This window comes from Parasteatoda tepidariorum, chromosome 12 (assembly GCF_982258835.1).
Source record: "Parasteatoda tepidariorum strain Cologne lab strain chromosome 12, Ptep-v5.0, whole genome shotgun sequence".
Lineage (NCBI taxonomy): Eukaryota > Metazoa > Arthropoda > Arachnida > Araneae > Theridiidae > Parasteatoda > Parasteatoda tepidariorum.
The window spans coordinates 58,754,245-58,770,362 of record NC_141766.1 but is presented as its reverse complement, the minus strand read 5'-3'; the positions used below and the strand labels follow the sequence as shown (position 1 = coordinate 58,770,362).

General features: G+C 27.5%; 1 protein-coding gene across 2 annotated transcripts in view; it reads right to left on the bottom strand.

The window, feature by feature from the left end:
- LOC107451254 (cyclin-dependent kinase 8) overlaps positions 1–16,118 on the bottom strand; it is a 120,209-nt gene that overhangs the window by 70,246 nt on the left and 33,845 nt on the right. For both annotated transcript variants that reach the window (XM_087156039.1, XM_087156038.1), the window contains exon 3: positions 1,237–1,337. The gene's annotated coding sequence lies outside the window, so the exon portion shown is untranslated. The remainder of the gene's footprint in view (positions 1–1,236; positions 1,338–16,118) is intronic.

Genomic DNA, 16,118 nt, shown 5'->3' with positions numbered 1-16,118 from the left:
GAACAAAATATCCCATTAGAAATTGAAATTGTAGTATAACTTTCCGTTTTTTTAATTGCTAGTTGACAACACACGATTATTTGAAATTGAACATCACCAATGTAACCATTTAGATGTTGGTAATTCATTCTAAGACGCCATTTTACGATTCCTCAATTTCATTCCTCAATTCTCAGCTTTCTACCTTGTTAAAGTTTGCAAGTAAGTGAGTTGGTGACCGATATCAATAGATCCAAAACGATGTCATTTAAGACATTAAAAAGCCACATGTTGTAAACTTTTTTTTTAAACTTAGATTAAATTATATTTTTTTTAAAAAATAGCTTTTAAAAATAATGTGAGGTTATAAAATTTAGTTGAATAATAAAAGTAATAAATATGTGATGAAAATATCAAATATCTTTAAAAATATAACAATCTAGAGAATAGATTTATAATTATATTCAGTCCTAGCAGCAAAGGAAAAACAAATTTAAAAAAACATATGACAACCATTTAAGTGATTAGTCGCAAATTTAAGCCTGATGCCTTCTACAAATTTGAACGAAAAAGCATTTTTAATTTATTAGATTTCAAAAAATACTAAATTTTGAAAGAAGTTTTTTTTCTACACTTGAATCATTTGCATCTCGTTTTTTGGGGGGGAGGGGAGATTATTTGATTTAAAGAATTTTTTGTAGTACACTCATTGTAAGGGTGTTCCCACAATTCAATGTAATTTATTTTTTAAAGTTAACTACACTTCAAAATTTAAATATACTATTGCTTAATTCAAAATTTTAATATATTACAAAAGCACTTCTCGGTATGCTGTTGTTTTAATTATTTAAATTGTTTAAGTTAAAATTATTAATTGCTTGAAAATTCTCATATTTGCTATTGTTCACATTTTTTTTTACTATAATTGTTTCATAATCCTTCGAATTAATCAGGCGTGAATTTCAGAATAAAAATGCTCATCCAATATTAAAAAGACTCTTAACCAATTCATCCCTGTAGAATTTAGATTAAAACAATTTTTTTTAAAAATTTATTCTACATTCTTCTCTTTTCATTAATCTTTAGTATTTTCCATATTTTCTCTACATTTTAAACTTATGTGCATAGATATTCATTATTAGTTCAGACACTCCCATAGAAAAGTTATACACACATAATCATTGCAATGAAAAGGAATATACACAATTGTAATAGAATTCCTTGAGCCATCATTTTAAGAAAAGTGAGAATACTCACTACATATTCATCTTCATAGCCTTCTTCACAATATGGTTTCCCACTGTTTGGATCACCATCTTTAACTAAGTACTTTAATGTGTTACTCAAGGTTCCAAGTACTGAAAGACATTATCAGTATAAGAACACAAAACAATTTGCTTTTTAACACAAAATTAAAAACACTTAGGTAAATCGTTAATGTCAAAACTTCTATACTTATTGCAATACTTTAGGTGACCTGACACTGATGTTAAAAATTTTAATTAATTAGCAAAAAGTCTAGTTTCAGCCTCCATTTAGGTATGTTGCTTTATTTCTTGTGACCTGCATGTTTGATTGCTGGGTTAATTGATCACATTTCAAATGACAAAATTAAATAAAAATTTATTAATATGTTCATAAAACTATGTGCATGGTGCAAAAGACAACTGGAACAAAGAGAAACACGTGAGTAATACAGAAGAGGGGGCATAAGTTTTTACTGCGTTTTTGTAAGACTTGCTTAATTATTTCTTAAAAACATACACTGAACAATAAAAATGAATTAAAAATCTTACTTTTTCTTTCCCTCACAATGCATGCAAGCGATTTACTATTAAACAGGTAAAGACAAGCTGACTAACAGGTTTGTATGTATTTTCTCTTTATGCAAATTTCCAGTTGTTTATGTGTGATTTGTTCTCTTGTTCATTAGATCAGGGTGCGCAGTCAAATCTTTCAACAAAAAATAAGCACCTTTTAAATACTTTTTAAGCACTAAAAATATTAACAAAATCCAAACTAGTTATCAAAGACTTTTCATGATTATGATAAAATAACTTGTTTCTGATAGAGAATTTTTTTCTTGATTACATTAGCCACCATAAAATGATCAAGAGAATTTTCGGTTCGATTTCAGAGGGTGGAAAATGAAGCCTGAAATTGAGAATATCTTGCAAATTGCAACAGAGTCACACATGAGAATGCAAGAATCTCACCGAACCCAACCCACAGGGTTCCCACTCTTTTATCAAAGCAAAAATTAAGCACTTTAAAGGACTTTTATCAAAAAAAATTAAGGACTTTTTTTCTAGAAATTAAGGACCAGGAAATTAAGGAAATGGCATAATGATTATTTATCATCAAATAAAACATCATAAATTAATAATAATAGATTAAAAAAATGGAATAGCTTTTCTTCAACTCAGTCATCCTTTAAAAAAATAAAAAAAAAACTACATAAAGAAATGTTTAACACAAATAATCTGTATTTAATTAAAATTAAATTGCATTTAATCACCTCATGTAAGCTTTTAAGAATAAAAAAAAAAAAAAAAAAAAAAACTAAAAGAATGCAGATTAAACACTAAGATTTTCTATTTTAAAAATAGAAAAAAACTGGGTAAACAGATAGAAATATATAAATTAAGATGGTAAATTCATTAAATTAATAAAAATATTATTTTGAGTGCTCTAATACTAAACCAAGACAAAAAGAAACTAACAAATATAAGCTTATTGAAGTTAAGACAATTATTTTAAACTTAGTAAAACCTAATTATAATAAGCTAAAGATTTATTAAAATCACAAAATTAATATAAAAAATTTAATGATTAAAATCGGAATATATTTAGTACCTAACAATCAGGGAAAAAGAAAGAAATAAACTACAAAGAAAACTTATTAATTAAAATTAAGAACTGAGAAACAGAAATGATAGTTAAAATAAGTGCTAACATAAATATTGAAACACAGGACAAGGCAGGATGTAATGATCAATTGACATAAAAATGAAAAAATTGCATATCTAGAAATTGAAAATGAAATGAAATAATTCATTCAGTACAAAATTTATTGTAAAAGAAGGGAAGAAACAACAAAACACAGTGGAATCAGAAACATCATTTATAAAAAGAGATAAAATTCTTGATAAAATAGTCTGATTTTATTTTATGCTTACACTGTGTGTGATAAGCTATACTGCACCTCTGAGGAATGAGAATTTATTCAGTTAAAAAGTATTGTGTCTTAAATATTAAAGGAACTAAAATAATAGACCATAAAAAAATTTTGTAAGTAATAATTAAAGTATATTGTCTGAAATTATAAAACAATAATTTGTCAAATAAATCAAAGGTAATGAAAATTGGATGCAAATATGGATTATATATATATACCATATTTGCATCCAATATATATATATATATATATATATATATATATATATATATATATATATATATATATATATATATATATATATATATATATAATATTACTATTTTATAAAATAGGAAATAATGAATAGTGATTTGGCCGAATAGTCAAATATCCGGCCAAATAAATCGGCCACCTACCCAGTGATCAAACAACATTTAAAAAATAAAAAATCCTCATGAATTATTATAGTTTATGTAAAAAGAGGGCTGGGCGTTGTGCGAAATTTTATATTGCGATATATCGTCAGTCAGACATCATGATTTACATATGTCCGAAATTTATCAATCAGAAATCTTTAAATCAATCAAAAATAAATAAAGAAATAAATCTAAAACAAAAGAAAATTTTAATTCTAAAAAAAATTTGCTTTGATAACATCAATAGCATTGCTTAATTTTTTCAATTAAAATAAAGATGGATTGATTTAAGTCTGTCTTAAAGTAAAAACCAACACAAGCGTTATTTTAATTTTCTTTTAGAACTAAAAATGACTTAGATTTTTTAAAAATAATAATAAAACTGTTACAAAATATTTTACTTACATTAAAAAAAAATGTCCACTTCAATAAAACATTTTTTAAATTATTTGTTGAAAAAAATGTGCTTTTGAATTAGGCTTTTGTTAATTACTTATTTAAAATAATAAAGTTGTATTGACTAATGGTCAAATGGTTTTAATGTGAAAATAAATGTAGGTTTTATTTAGTTCATTATTATTCTCCTTTTTGAAAATGAAATAAACTAAAGATTTAAATGTTTAAAAATAATACTGACTATCTAACAAATTATTAAATGAACACATATTCAAGAAATTTTTAAAAAAATTTTCTATATTTAAGAGCACTATTGTGAAATTTCTGAAAAGCGTTAAAAATCAACTTTTCATATAATTTAAAAAAATTAAATCAATTTAACTAACAGCCAAATTAAAAAAAAAAGAAGAAATAACGCAAACTCTGTTCAATTTACTCAAAAATAAAAGCAAATTAATTAAATGTAAGCTTTGTTTTTAATTTTTTTAAAACTAAAAGCTACTAAAGATTTATTGGTTTAAAAACTAATCAAATTCGATCAAATTATTATATTTACGTGAATTAAATTTTAAAAAAAAAAAATTTACTTTTTATGACAAAGAATAAATTACTTAAACACAAAATAGTATATAAAATATTAAATTGTATCACTTTTAAAAAATCAATAAAGAATCTTTTTTCTAATTCATGATTTATTTTCATTAATATATTAAGTTCAGAACGAAAAGTTAAGATAACAGTGATTGCGCAGCGATCGCCAAGTAACAGTAGGTTGCTGAAAATGATTGACATCGTTAAATTCAGACAGAAAAAAAAAGGGACGAAATAATACTCAACGATCGCTAAGTAGCAAAAGTCTCACTGAAAATAACTTACTTGAAATGTTATATCCCGTCGAAATAAAACGCACAGTGATCGCAAAATAAGTCCAGCGGAAAATAATTTTCAAGAAACGTAAAATCCCAAGGTCAAAAATGGTGCATAAAGAAATTATGCATTGCGTTCTATATTTCAACGCTGATCCTGGCTCGTCGTTATTCAACATCACGAACATCATCTTCGTAGCAAAAAATTTAACTAACATCCTCGCAGCTAGACGAAATCAAGAGTCTTCGTAAACACGGCAATAGCATAGGCAAGAATCCTCGCAAGTTAAACCGCGAGCGTCGTCTTAAATCAGATTCCTAATGCGTCGCCTAAAATGAAAGTAATTATCATGGAGCTAGGTAATGGACCTCCTAGCTCCATGGTAATTATACTCGTATCAGCCTGCCGATATGAGCGTTAAGTCGATAATTCGCGATACATCGATTTAAAAATTTCTAAGAGTAGTGCTCGTTAAAATTGCCGCATCATAACAAAAGTTCTTGTTTATTTTTTAAAAAAATGAAAAAGCCAAACAAAAATAAAAACAAAAAATCGTTCCCAATGTCTATAAGAAAAATTTAACATTGAAAATTACACTTTAAATGTTTCCCATCGCCGAATTTTTAGAAAAAATGACGAAAAAGAAGGCTCTTTAAAATATGCTATCAAAATAAAATAAAAAAAAACACAATTAATCAAAAAAGCAAAAGAGAAACAGAAAATTTTCCTAAATTCTTAAAACAAAACTTGCAACGTAGAAAATCAATTTTCTATATTACAATTTTCTATTTTTTTTTTATTAATTTTTATTTTATTTTACTATTTTCTATTTTTTTCCCCTTCAATTTTCTATTTTATCAATTTTCTAATTATCTGTATAACTTTAAAAGAAAAAGTAGAGATAAAATATATCAGAAACACTGTCAAAATGTTAATATACCGCACGATATATATAAAAAAAACCCAGCAAAAGTGAAAAAAAAAACTCTTTTTAAAACAAAAAGTGTCGATGATAAAACGACGAAAATGACTTTCCTGATTAAAATTATACTTCGCCGAATATTCGTAATATCCCTAATATTAAATAATGGAGTCATTTATAAAATTCAATTTCAGAAGAAAATATGATAAAATGAAAAAATCCACTCTGCCTTGTGACGATCACTAGATGCTGTTAGCCATTCCTTATATTTTTCATCAAGTGTCCATAAATTATTAAAAACACACTTTCCCGGCATTTCTGACAATTTCACATTTGAATGAAGTATCAAAGCTACCACGTGTGCTATCAGAAGAATTCAATTTCTCGAATCCTATGGATGTAGAAGGTCAAAGCAGGTTTTCAGCTGATAAAGTACCTAAGTACTGTCTAAAAATAAGTCAATAACTCTACCCACTTGCAGTATCACGCTCCCCTCTTCCCTCCCCTCTTTCAGAATGATCCAGAAAGAATATTTTACTGAAAAAAATTAATAATAAAATAATAGCGAACATAAAATAAAAGGGCGTGTTTTCTTCCACTTACTTGTAACCCCTACCCTCACACGCATTCAAAATGTTCTACCCTCGATGCAGGGTCTCATTCTAGGCGAAATAAAGACGTACTTTTTAATTCTGGATATTTTCACAAGATTAAAAAATTGTTCCAACTAACTAGTGATACTAGAAATTATGGACTTTTAAGAACCTTGAATCAAAATTAAGTACTTTTAAGGGCCCTTAATTTTCAAAAAAAAACTAAGCAGTTTTTAAGGACCGTGAGAACCTTAACCCAGTAGATGTACATAAGGACCCGCAAGTTATTGTGGCCCGAATTTTTTAATATTCAATTAAATATTTTTAAAATCTACTTCTTATTTTAATTTGTAATTCAATACTTTTGTTTTGTACAACTTGGTAAAAATCAAAAAATCTGACAGTAATACTTAATGTTCCTTCAAACATAAAAGAGTCCTACATAAAATTGTGATAAAGTTGCGGAACGCCATTTGATTTGTGTTTTTAATTGTGGCCCCCGGCCTCATGTAAGTTGGAAACCCCTGTTTTAGATCATAAATCAGTTAACGCATGTTTTTGACAGAACTTTTTGTCATGTGGTCTAACGATTTCATACATTGTACCTACGTCTGTGTGGTCTTGTATTTTCTTTGCCATCTAAAATGGGTTTTGAACCTAAACCCTTTAATATGGGTTAAATTTTTGTTGGATTTAAAATACTTTTGAAATATGACGAAATACGCAAAGAGTGAAATTTAACATTAATGACCTCATAATTTTGAAGAAAACGTTCATAAAAAGTGCTTATTTTTTCAATTAAAAAAATGTATAAAATAAAGTGTACATGGCATGTAGAGAGCGCAAAATTAAAACGAGTCCACCCTTAATAAATTTTGATCTAATCACCGATTTTCATGCGCTAAAACCAGGGTGCATAGCCTAATTCAACAAAAAAATAAGCACCTTTTAAGTACTCAAAAAATATTTGTAAGCACTTACTAATCAAAATTTTCTCTTCCTACTGTTGGAAAGTTCCTGATTAACAAAATGGAATATAATTTTCAAGGACTTCATGTGATCATAATAAAATAGCTAGTTTCTAACAAAGAACTCTTTTCTTGATTTCATTTGCCACCATAAAATCAATTTATACGCAATTTTAAATATATTTGTGATACTGAGAAACTCATATTTTTTAAATTATTTAATAAGGTAAAAAAAATTCAAAATTATAATCAATTTAACTTATAATTCAAAAAGGTTCTCAACTGTATTTTTTAGATTTAAATAAAAATTATTTATAAAAACATATTCAACAAAGCATTGACAAGATTATGTTATTGATTATAATCGAATTTATAGAGATATGTAAAGAATTTAGCAAATTAAAAAAAAAATAAATAAATTGGTATTAAAAATGTAAATTAGTGAGTGACCCCTTATAAATTTTTATTAAAATGTGTTACTTGGTTTTAGCGTTTCTCTCATAAAATGATTAATAAAATTTAAATAATTTTGAAATGCAAATACGAGTTTTGAAACAAAGCATTTTTGTCAGCAGTAAATTATTATATGGCCCCTAAATTTATAATATTTAACAAACCTGATATGATTGAATTTGATGATTTGAATTGTTTTTAAATCAAATCATGAAGAAACGAATTTAAAGTTTTTTAGAATAATGTAAGATTTTTTGCCGCATTTAAAATATTGAATCATACTTTTTTAAAATCTTGCCTCTAAATATTAATTCATTTTAGGGGCCGTTCAAAAAGTACGTACACAAAAATGGAGAAATTTTAAACCCCTCCCCCCCCTTCGTACATTACCGTACATAAGGTCTTACTCCCCCCCTTAGAGTACGTACATTTTATTAGTCTACCCCCCTTTTTCATAAAAATTGAAATATTTATGTTTTAAATAAAATTAAATATTTACTTAAGGAGTGTGTAGGATAAAGTCAAATTTAAATTTGGTGTATGTTTATAAAGTACGTACTTTGTATAATACCTCCCCCCCTCCCCATCGTACAAAACCGTACATAATAGCAAATCCCCTCCCCCCCCTTCGGGATGTACGTACTTTTTGAACAGCCCCTTATGAAAAAACTCAATAAGTGCACTGAAAATTTTAAAAGTAATAATACAACAATAAAAATTAATAAAAAAATTATAAAAGTACAATAAAATTTTTTTAAAAATAATTATGCATTAGATTGATGGTCCCTCAGATAAAAATATTGCAACTAAGAATCTCAATCAATTTTTATATTTATTAAATTAAGGAATAAATGGAAGATGGAAATTTAGAGATAATAAAGCTTTGTAATTCTTGATTGCTCTGGGGACAAATATGAAAATACATAATTAGTGAATGATCCCCATTTCAAATTCAAGGATTATGGTACCGATCTATACATAATGAGCGCGAGAAGGCCAATTAGCTTACCATTGAAGAAGACGATAGCGCTTCAACAACAAGAAAAAAAATTATTAAAAGAAGAAAAAAAAATTACTATTAGAAGAAAAAAAATTGGCTATGTCAAGTTGATCCCCGTGATCAGCAAAAATGAGAGAGATTTTTCGATTCAATTTCAGAGATCGGAAAATGAAGCCTGAAAGTCCTGAAATTTAGAATCTCTTGCAATTAAAAATGTGTGCTACACATGAGAGTGCAAGAATCCTTCCCACCGAATCCAGCTCAGCATACGCATATGCGGACATGCAAATATTTAATCAAACGTGTAAAATGATTGGCAGACCGATGGTAAGTCGGAATGGATCGTAGTTTAATGAATTGTGTAAACGTTAAATGTTATATTGTTGGTACTGAGTTGAACATTAGTAGTCGTAAACCCAAAAAATTGGGTCGGGTGTTGAACGACAGTTAAAAAATAAAATGAGAAAACCAAGCATTTTGCATAATTCGTGGCGAAAATTTACATGGTAAAGATAAAATGTCTCATTTTGGAAAATTAAGCACTTGCTAAAAACACGCAATAAACAAAAGCACCTTTAAGGGCTTTTAAAAAAAACGAAAATCAAAAATAAGCATTTTATAAAAACGCTACTCACAATGTTTAAAATCGTAAAAGCTAGAAAGGAACCAAAACAAAAATCGTTCGTAAGTTTTATACAAAATATTTAACGCTGAAAATCTCACTCATTTTTTACAATACCCGTTTTTTAAGAACAAATGACCGTAAAAGAATAATGTTCATAAGGAACGTTCTATAAAAAACGCTGACAAAAAGAAAAGTTACAGGAAGTAAGAGAGAGAAAAAAATTGTTTTTAGTTCTGAAATATAACTTTAACGTTGAGAATCACAATTTCCTTTGTTACTGGCTATCTGTTTTATCGTGCAGGGAAATAAATTAGCAAAAAAATGCTGTGCTATAATTAACATAGAAAAAACAACAAAAATAGTATAAAAAAAAAGGTTCTGAATTCTTAAACAAAAAGTGTTGAAAAGACGAAAAGTTTAACAAAATCAGCAGTACAAATCTCATGGTTCTATATAAATTGATTTAGTTTAAATACTTCAAATTTCGCCTTTCCATTCGCATTTCAGTAACAAGTTTTTGAACTTAACAAATAGGGGAGAGTCGGGTAGCCCCGCCCACTTAAGGAGTATTGCTTATATTTCTGTATAATATTGAGTAATAATCAATATTTTTGTATGTTTCTATTGTTTTATCATCTAATTAAATAATGCAAAAAGAATAAACCTAAAAAAGAATAGTTTAACTTAAAAAAATAGAAATTTAAAAAAACATGTTTTTCAGCTCTTTTCAAAATGTGTCGGGTAGCACCGCCCAGTTACAAAAATTATGTTTTTTGACTTGATTTTGATTAGTATTCAGGTGTAAATGAAAATGACCAATGTATTGACAATAGATTAACCTTATTTATCATTTTTATCACAAAATTATTTTATTTATTACATATTTATATACTTTTAGTGAATTCTATCATTCAATAACAATCATTTAATAACAACAATATTTGTAGTTAAAAATGCATATAACATTCAAATTTGAAGCAATAAAATAATAATCTTTGCAACCGTAGATTTATCGACGAAATTAAATTGGGCGGTGATACCTGACATTCATGTGAGCGGTGCTACCCGAAATCCAATTTTTTTGTTAATTTGTAATTACTCGAACAATTTTTCCCATATAATCTTCCTTCTTTGTGCAAATTAAACTTAAGACAACATACTTTAATGCTATATGTATAGAAAAAATTATTTTTTTAGTATTAAAATGAAGTTTAATCGAAACATTCAACCAATTTTTCTTAATTTCATGACTAATGTATTCAACATATTTTGAAAACTATTGTTTACCATGTTAACAGCTGCATAAATACTTGAAACTTTGAAAATAATCTTTTTTTAATATAACAATTAATGTCCGATGGCCCATTGACTTGAAAAAATATTCTATACATATGAAATTGACAATGGGCGGGGCTACCCGACTCTCCTCTATATGTAAAAAGTATTTCCAATAGTGTATCGAAAAACAACAACACAATTTTAGAGTATTCTTTGTTAAATCTGCCGAATACAGAATAAGTGGCCCAATATTCGTTTCATCTCAAATTGGATAGCATACTTATGTTTCCACGTTCTTCAATGAATAAAAAGAATGTCATAAATTACTGAATTAGTACATCTACTGATCTCGCGTAAAAAAACAAACAAATTGTTTGTACAAGTGAATAAGTGAAAGCCGGTCGGAGTGCGTAGCCAAATCGGTAACAAAAAATAAGCACCTTTTTAGTTTTTTTTAAGCACTCAAAAATATTTTGATGCACTATGCACGTTAACAAAATGCTAAATAATTTTCAAAGACTTTACATGATTATGATAATATAACTAGTTTCTGACAAGGAACTCTTTTTCTTGATTATATCAGCCATTACGATCGCAATGTTTTTCAGTTCAATATCAGAAGGTGGAAAATGAAGCCTGAAAATGAGAATATCTTGCAAAATACAGAAGGATTGCACATGAGAGTGCAAGAATCTCACCGAATCAGTAGGCTCACATGCGGTTTCGCAAGTATTTCATCAAGCATGCAAAATGATTGGCGCTTTCTCAAGGTATGGACGACGGTAAGCCGAAATAGATTAAGTGAATAAGAGAAAGCCGGTCAGAGTGCGTAGCCAAATCGGTCAACAAAAAATAAGCACCTTTTTAGTTTTTTTTAAGCACTCAAAAATATTTTAAAGCACTATGTACAGTCCGCAAAAAAAAAAACGAATCACCCTGAATAACTTTCGTTCTAATGATCGGATTTTCACGAACTAAGTGTCAATCTTAATGGTTCTTGGGGGTGACCTCAAATATGCTAATTAATTAGTGCTAACTATTAATTAAGTTACGAAATCAGACACAAAAACGTACTTTCTCTGAATAAACATATATTTTTTTTTACATATTTGGAATCTGGATGCTTGAATTAGGGGGGGTAGACAAAATTTCAAAAAAATTGGGTGGTAAATTGGGTAGTAATAAAGGTTTATATATTTGGCGATAGTCCAGAAAACCGCCAAAAAAAGTCGCCTGCGCAAATGAATATTTTAAGATAACCCATTGACTAATTCAAAAGAGGAATGCTTAATTTTACTAGGTTGCTAGGCAACCATACTATGACTGTAAAAAAATTGAAATAATGTTTTGTGATAGCTCAGAGAGGTTTAATTCATTGTTAATAGAAAATCTTCCGAAGTTTCTAGGCAATAGACAATTTTTAAGCTGATTTCTGTCCAAAAAGCAAAAAAAAAATTATTTTAATGTCCTTTGAAAAGAAAATTTGAATCGATTTATAAATTATTTATGATTTTCTAAGTTGTTAGAATTTAAATACATGAACTTTTTATCTGATATTGTTTAGATTATGCTGTTTTTGCTAAATTTATTCGAGTATTTCATACTAAAATCAAATTGACATAACTTATTACAGCTATATACAAAATTTTAGGGATAATCATTTTTACAGCTTTAACCCCTTGGCGACGGGTGATTCATGAAAGCATTCGTACAAAATCAGAATCAGGATGTAAATAAATAAAAAACGGTAGCTTAAATGCAGGCGCTGCTAATTTCACGGAATTTCCTTGAATTCTTCCTTGAATTTAATTATTGTTAGTTTAATCATATATATAATCAATGCTAGTTCAAAGTATAGCTAAATAATTTTATTTTGAACTAAGTAATGGTGAATTAAATAAATCAAACAATTATAACCCTGCCCACAAATAAACTGCTAAAGAATTACTTTGATTACCAGTTTTATCTTTTTACACTGGTAGATACTGTTTTATGCTGTCACGTATTTGTGACAGTCGGCACGAAAGGGTTAATCGAGTCTTCTAGGCAAGAAAGTTTGAAGATGAAAAAAAGTGCTTGAAAAATAAAATGTAAATTGTATAGTAATTCTAATGCACATTCACAAGGTTTTCTGTAATTTACGATATTTCTTTTTTCTATAACTCAAGGAATTGGTGAATGTTTAGTGGCATTTTAAGGACATTGAAATATGTTATGTTTATGAATAAGATATTGAAATAATATGTTGCATATTGTATGATTCGTTGTTCATAAAATTGCTTCATTCTGCTAGATATTTAGGTTACATGGTTTTCTTTGGATAAAGATGATTAACAAATTGCATCCTCGTGTTTCGATGCATTCTGAAACTTACGTTCGCAAATTCACCATACAATGTCGCGCTGCATATTCTTCAATTACGATAAGCTATATTTACCACCAAATACTGCTACTATGATTATTTATGTTTTCTTATATATATGAGATACTCTCCTTTTAAACAGAGCTAGTAAGATCCTTAAGATACTGAAAAACTTAAAAGATAAAATATTTAATTTCATTAACTCAAAATATCCGGTCTCAAAATTTTAATCTTTAAGTTAAATATAACTTTTACAATATTGATGCTCTTACGTTTTTAAAGACCACATGAATCCTGTTAAAATATTAAAATGCATATGTTTACTTTAACGAGTGTAAAATCCTTATCAAAATAATGATCAAGACTCAAATGTAAAACAGTATAATTGACGATAAAAACTCAACTGACTTCGAAACGTATAAAAAGGGAAGTAAAAGTCGACATGCTTTGAGCGTTCAAATATAATCGCCCATTCTCAAGACTTGTCAGGCTTGAATAAGTTGTGACTTTCATTATTGGACGCTCAAAACATGTCTACTTTTATTCATCTATTATTTTTTTAAATCAATGAAATTTTTATACTTTCGATTCAGTTTCTTGGTATTATCCATTTAGTTACACAACATATTAAATTATTTCACTCGATATTAAAATAAGTTTTGAAAAGGTATATTTTATATATATCGATGCCAAAGTTTATTCTACATATATTTTAGGGTATACTTTCGGAGTATTTTGATCGAGTTTATTTTTATACCCTTATTTGCTTAAATTATTAAATAATTTGCTTAAAATAAATTATTCAAGCTACATGATTTAATGCATTTATAGTATAATAGTAAACGGAGCTTCTATCGCTTATCCTTAACCTTGATACCGCTATCATTAAATAAATGGAATAAGCTTAGATAAATAATAAAAGCTAATTTTTTCCTCGTTTTAATTTTCAAGGAATAATATGTTTCGATCAAACAGATTTCATTCTGGAAATAGCGAAATTATTGAGTAGGTCCCTTGGAGCAATATCATTCTTATCCTCTTTTGACGAAATATGGGAAAAATTAGTTTTCACAGTTTCTGTAAAAAGTATGTTAGCCTTCTTGCCACGTTTTTTTATTTATTTTTATTAAAATAAGTTCGGAAATTTCGTATTTCTTATAGCATTTTTTTAAAATCAGATGACTCTAAAATTGGCACGGCTTCGGAATCTTCTTACAAATTTCAATTTTTAGTATTTCCTGCTAAACAAAATAAGGCATTTTCCTGATAACAAATTATACTACAATAATATCTTGGAAATCATGCTAAAGTAAAAAATTAAACAAAATAGTTTAGTATATTATCAGGAAAAAAATCTACTTGGTATCATAAAGAAAGAGTAAAATATATAATGAAATAATAAGTGAATTACTCGTGGTCAGATAATTAAAAATTTAATTTCACAACTAGGATACTGCGATATTTTAAGACGCTTAAAAATTTTGGCTACGAATTCGACAGCTTTTTATGTTCGGTATCTTCATACTCTTTGTAGTGACTTAAAATACATCAACGCTATTTTAGATAATATATGTTGAAGTCACGAGAAACAAAAAAAAGACAATCAATAATTTATACTCTTTTTTTTAAAAAAAAAATAGTATACTTAGTATATAATCAGCTGTTTTGCATTAAATAATTTTAAACAACGGAATATTTTTAATTTCTTTGCAAGATTTTATTCTTAGCTAGCAGACAATAATTCTTTTCAAGAAAAATGACTATAATTTAGAAAGGAACTTTACTTTAAAGAATACCTAAATTAAAGAACTGAAAAAATTGATTAGTATATTAATGAAGAAATAATAAACGTAAAAGGGTAAAGAATAAGATTCTTAAAAATGTCAAAATTTATTTAATTAATAGGTAAAATATTTCTGCGAAACACTAGTGAAACACTTCCGAAAATTTCTTTTAAGATTAAGACGATATAGGGTAAACCAATAAGTGATGGAACACACCCCAGTGAAGGAACATTTCATAGATATTTTTTAAAAATAAGATTTTAAACGTTTTAATTTGGATTGATTGGTAACAGTAGCTTACTACCTAACAATAGGAAGTCATCTAACAATGCATTGAGTTACCTGGTCTTAGAGTCTTCTCTGGAAAAAGTTTTGAATTTGTTAGTATCTGGTCAACGCCTTGTTTCTTTGACACAATTATAAGGTCAGTGGTGGTAGTTATCCGTTTAAAGTACAATTAATTGCGTATAATAATGCTTTTTTTTCTCATTGTGAAAAATAGAATTCAAAATATGGTTATTGAAGTTACGTTTTATTTATTTCAAGCATCATAACATAAGGAAGTACTGAGATTAGGGGGTGCTTATTAACTGGATTACCAAACGATGAAAAACCAATGAATAAACAAGTGTTCCTTTATTGGGATTTTTTCAAGTTAATGAAAATAAAAGAAAATTTTTAATTTTCCTGTACTTTTAGTCATATTATACATCAAAATTATGTTAAAAGTACAAAAAACAACTTCTAACCAGTGAAGGAACAGGCATGTTTCTTCACTGGGAATAGATTTCCCAGTGAATGAACAGTATGTGTGAAATATGATTTTACATGGATAATTAGTAGTTCTGTGATGTAGAGGACATCTTAAATTCAATTAAATGTTGTATGAATAGTTCCTATAACAATTTCATTTCAAAATGCAAATTTAATTGCTAAATTTATTTAAAGAATTATAATAATAATTTATTAATTATTTATCGTTATAAATGTAGTGATTAGTTATTACATCATACCTTAGACACCTTAATAAGCTATGTTTACTGACTAAATATAATAATAAAAGCTTGAATAGAAAATTTCTTTGCAGGACTTTGTGCTAATAATTAGCTAAGTTATTATCTTATTGCGGTCTTTAACGTCCAGACGGGAACTGGTAGGAAAAATCCATTTAAAGACAATCATCCAGGTGAAAAATGGGTGAAGTTTTTTTTAAGGCGACATCCTTCGATAACTCAGTGCATGCGAAGATAATTTCAAAAGGTAAAACATCCCTTAGAGAATAATATTCGAAATACTGGTTTTAAGAACTTTAGAT